Below are 4,883 nucleotides of genomic sequence, written 5' to 3' on the forward strand. Positions count from 1 at the left end.
GTGTCTTTCTGGAGCCCCAAATTCCAACGTTGTGACGATTTACATATCCAGAAATGTGGAACGTTGCTTCATCTGAAAACAGGCTCCTTTCGAGGTAATCATTGTCAGCATTTATGGGCGCCAGCAAGTAACACGCGATTAGATACTGCAGTGGAAGATCATTTGACCGCAATGCAGAAGTAAAGCTGTAAGTACCGGGCGTGAGTCGTGCTTCGATAGCTCAGATGGTAGAGCACTTGCCCTCGTAAGGCAAAGGTCCCGAGTTCGAGACTCGGTCGGGCACACAGTTTTAATCTGCCAGGAAGTTTCATTATGTTTGCTTTTTTTTTCAGTTATGCCCTCCCGTACTGGCGTCTAAAATCCCGGATTACGGATGTCACAGATTTGGATTCTGTATTTCAGATAATACATTGCGCCTTCTCTTGGTCTGTCACCATTTCGATGCACTGCACGTCAAATCTGCAACAAACGGCAAAGGAAAAGAACCTTAAGAGCTGCCAAAGATTTTCAGGCAACCACAAGTGTCTATCTGTAATTGTTGCCAGTTACGATTTTTTAAACGATAGCACGACTTCGTGGATTCCTGTATTGCTATTGTGATACCACCGTAATGAAAGAAACCGGCATCCATTCCACTCGTTAGTCTGTTTTGATTCCTGATAGAGAGCCGACGTAGTGATGTCATATGCGTGACGAACCTTATATTTACGGTGACAGACGAAGCATACTGCTTTTGATGCACAAGCAACAAGTTCCGCGGTGGTAGCATAGTGTTTTACTCTCAGTTAGGTACAGTACAATAGGATGAGTATGGGAATGAAACTATCCCTGCTAAGAGATCAGTTGATGGATAGTATCGGACGCCTAAGTACGTAATGGATACCCTTTCCATAGTGAAAGGGGCACACGCGAATAGAATTTACTATTCATTATTTAAAACTAAAGACCACAGTGGCTAAATTCAGGTAATGCTGTACAAAGGTGATTCATTTAATTACTCTACGGTAACCTGTTTAGTAGTGGTCCAAATGGCCGTTGGAACATGAAATGAAATTGAAAATGCAGTTTATAGCACTGCGTCCTTATTTGCGAGGTTTCTTCTGACTCAAAATTGATTTTGTAAGGTTTTTGTGCGTGCTATTGCTCAGAGGTCACACCTCTAAAATCAGTAATTATTTCTGGGAAAGAGGAAACCAAAACTGTGACTGTCAGCAGTCTCGAGGCTGAAGCCATGTGACAGAAATGTACCATTTCTCACACTTGGAATTCTATAAGGTAATATTCAAATTATCTATTAAAGGAGAGGAAATCCTCAGGTTGTTGGGAAATTTGGTTACTGCCCTGCTGTCACAAGACGGAAATTAATTATTATAGGCCGAAAAATACGGAAATCGGGTTGTTTTAGGCGGATGTAGTAGTGGAAATTTTCTCCCACATGTCCCCAATTGCTGGTGTCTCTGCCATATTCCCAGCCTGAAGTGATCTTTGGTTGAAAAGAAGGAATTTCTACAACAGGTAACTCTTTTGTCACGAAACGACAATAAGAGTCGGAAAAATCAATCTTCGTAATCACAATACGCAGACTAATAATTTGGTATATTTTGTATAAGTAATAAAACTATTTTCGTTGCTTTCATTGTGTGCAATGGGAATAGCAGTGGTTACTGGAAACTTACGTGAAGCACGAGGAAAATAATATCTGTGACGCAATCAAAGATGGCGTGAAGAATTCAGCTTTTGAATTACGTTTTTACAAGGAAAAAAATGAAGATGATTCCTTTATGATAAGTAAATGAAACCGAGTTAATGTATTAACTTAATAAATCCAGTAAATAACGGAATTTATATCTGTGCTTTATTTACGTAGATCAAAAGCTTGATTTATGTTTGTATATTTTGTGTAGTTATTCGAGTAGCTGCTGATTAACGGGGAATGTAACTTCTAAGTCAACCACGGCTGAGTTTTAGAGCAACAAACACTTGTTTAAGTTAAGCTTTTTGTTTGCTCAACAGCGCAGTATACGTAGTAAATCTGTGATAAACCCTTTTTTACAAACTTATTGACATCCCTTAACAGCGCTATAAACGGAAGTGGGCAGGGTGTTATATAGAAAATTCCGCCCCCCCAGCTTATAAGCGCACAAGGCATCGTCACACAAAATGCTTTTATACCTGTTGGAACAAAGCCATTGTTTTTTTTCATCGGAAAATAATAGTAGGAGATATTCATACTCCCAGCATGTGGCTAGTATGCATAATTTTCCACATGGCCCGCAATCGGAACCAAAGGAAGTCAAATCAGGTGAAAGAGGTACATATGGAGCAGTACCTCCGCCTCGTTCCCGCCTTACACACATTTTGTGCCCACTCCATTCATTTCCAAAGAACATTCTTAGCCAAGGAAAGGACGATTTGTGTCGTCAGTTCGTGAACTTCTTGCAGCCTGAATTGATGATTATCCTGTTTTAGCTCTATTGTCGCTAAACATATGACCTCTCTTGGATTTTTGACTAGCAATACTCATTCGAAAGAAACTCGGTTGAAAGTAGACAGGAGAACTTTTTTCACTTGGATCAAGTCTTTAGCCATTGACCCCTATCGTGTACGCTTCCTGCATAGCTGAAAGGTTTGAGTGTTGAACTGAAGAAACCGAGAGTGTGGGTCAGTATATTCTTGACGTCGGTTTCAATCTGACATTCCTGTTATCCTGAGGTGTCATACCACAAAAAAAAATTTTCCAAAAAAAAAAAAAGCTACATTTGTTCGCATGTAGGATTAGCTGAGATGCTGGTGCCAGAAATGAGTAAAATGCGCAGATATATCGCAAACACCTCTACCACATAGTTACAGCTGGAATTCAGGGGGCATCTGTTTTCACATTTGTGTCAGAGTCCATGTCTTCCGGTAACAACACAGAGACAGTCGTTCTGCAAATTGTTTCAGCACACTGGAAGAGTGGCCCAATATGAAAGATTTCCACGCTGACATCTTTAAGTAGATTTAATTCTGGAACTGAGAATCAGACGACTGTTAACGATTGCGGAGGAAAATAACATCCGTACTAATGAACAAAACCTCGTGCTCTCCGTAGTAAATCGTGCAGAAACTGGATAACGCAACACTGATCACGACTTTCTAAATACTACTCAAATGTGATACGTCGCGCGGCAGGCGCCATTACTTCTTTCCCGCTAGTGTCATCTTTGCTTTCTATTTTCCTTTGGCCGGCTATTTAAGTCTGCAGCGTCGAGGCAGTGCTCTGACTCTGTGGTCTATCGGTCGCGAGGTACTACGGGGTCGGGAGGTTGTCCCTTACTTGGTGTGCTTGCTCACTGCTCATGATACGAGTGCAGTGCTGCGGCCGGAGACGGTGGCGAAGTTGGGTTCTGGCACGACGCTTAGTGTTTGTTGATGTGCTCACCACCCAGTGAACGTTAAGAAGAATAGTCTGCGGGAGCATCGCCTGCATTAACCGTCCGTCTGCTCATATGTGTCAGTTTGGTCCCGAGTGTGCCATGGCAAACTCAGTCACACATGCCATGATAACGGGCCTTAGACATTCCACCTTGGTTTCTTAATACTTGATAAAGGATCAGCAGATATATGTAAGCAAGACTGGTGATCTGCCCGTTATTTAGTGATTGTATGTTTATGGTGGTGCTAACCGTGCTTTTTAAGTACAAGTATCTTCACATTAGTGACGAGTAACGAAAGACGATGCTGTCTCGTAAAATCACATCATGTTTCATGAAAATATAGTTATGCTCGGCCTTGTCTTTAAAATAAACTCGTATATTACAATTGCGTGGCGTTATGCTTTAGTTGCTGAGCTAAAAACCTTTTTTAGGTGACCTTTCCTGTTTTAAATGTTATGTTTTTGCGTCTTGTGTAGTGTGAAGCCGGCCGAAGTGGCCGAGCGGGTCTAGGCGCTTGTCTGGCACCGCAGGTTTGAATCTTGCCTCGGGCATCGATGTCTGTGATGTCCTTAGGTTAGTTGGGTTTAAGTAGTTCTAACTTCTAGGGGACTGATTACCTTAGATGTTAAGTCCCATATTACTCAGAGCCATTTGAACCACTTTTTTTTTTGTTTGTAGTATGAATGTGTAAATACAAGTGTGCTGTTGTAGTTGAGTTATGTTTGACTTTCGTGGAGCGCAGTGCATTTCCTCCAGTACGGTGGGGCGTGGTATCGGGGCTTCACAACTCGGCCGTTGCCAGCGGAACTGCTTTTTTTTTTTTCTCTTTTGGCTCTGAGCACTAGGGGACTTAACTACTGAGGTCATCAGTTCCCTAGAACTTAGAACTACGTAAACGTAACTAACCTAAGGACATCACACACATCCATGGCCGAGGCAAGATTCGAACCTGCAACCGTAGCGGTCTCGCGGTTCCAGACTGTAGGGCCTAGAACCGCACGGCCACTCCGGCCGGCCAGCGGAACTGTCATTCGTTTCACCGGCTCCATGTGGGGGTGCACTTCCTTGGTGATGTTTTTAAGTTCCTTGCTCTTTGTTTCTGGCTCCGTCAGGTAGTTAATCTTGGTAGCCCGTTCCTCCGCGACTCTGACGAATGTACTTTGGGCTTGAAGTATGACTTCGATCTTGTAATGCTGAGTGGCGCACTTGTCATTAGTGCCGGATCAGATTCATTAAGGATCCGCTTCGTTAATTGTCATTTTTTTATCATTTAGGATGTTGTTATTTGCACTTTGTGTGTAAGTTTAAATTTTTATGAAGCAAGATTTTGGTTGTGTATGTTACCAAGCAATCTTTAAAAGCCAATGGTCTCTTTTATTAATTGTTTGTTATTTTAATTAGTGTTTATTTCTTCTGGCACCTACCTGATTATTCTTTAGTCACAATTTGGCCACCGGCTGCTTTCAG

The 4,883-nt window shown here is 42.1% G+C and overlaps 1 non-coding gene across 1 annotated transcript; it reads left to right on the forward strand.

The window, feature by feature from the left end:
- The first annotated feature begins 208 nt into the window (after window positions 1-208).
- Window positions 209-283, forward strand: Trnat-cgu (transfer RNA threonine (anticodon CGU)). The gene has a single exon. It is a non-coding gene; the product is annotated as a tRNA-Thr (tRNA).
- The last annotated feature ends 4,600 nt before the right edge of the window (window positions 284-4,883 follow it).

Source organism: Schistocerca nitens, chromosome 5 (assembly GCF_023898315.1).
Source record: "Schistocerca nitens isolate TAMUIC-IGC-003100 chromosome 5, iqSchNite1.1, whole genome shotgun sequence".
In the NCBI taxonomy this organism is placed as follows: domain Eukaryota; kingdom Metazoa; phylum Arthropoda; class Insecta; order Orthoptera; family Acrididae; genus Schistocerca; species Schistocerca nitens.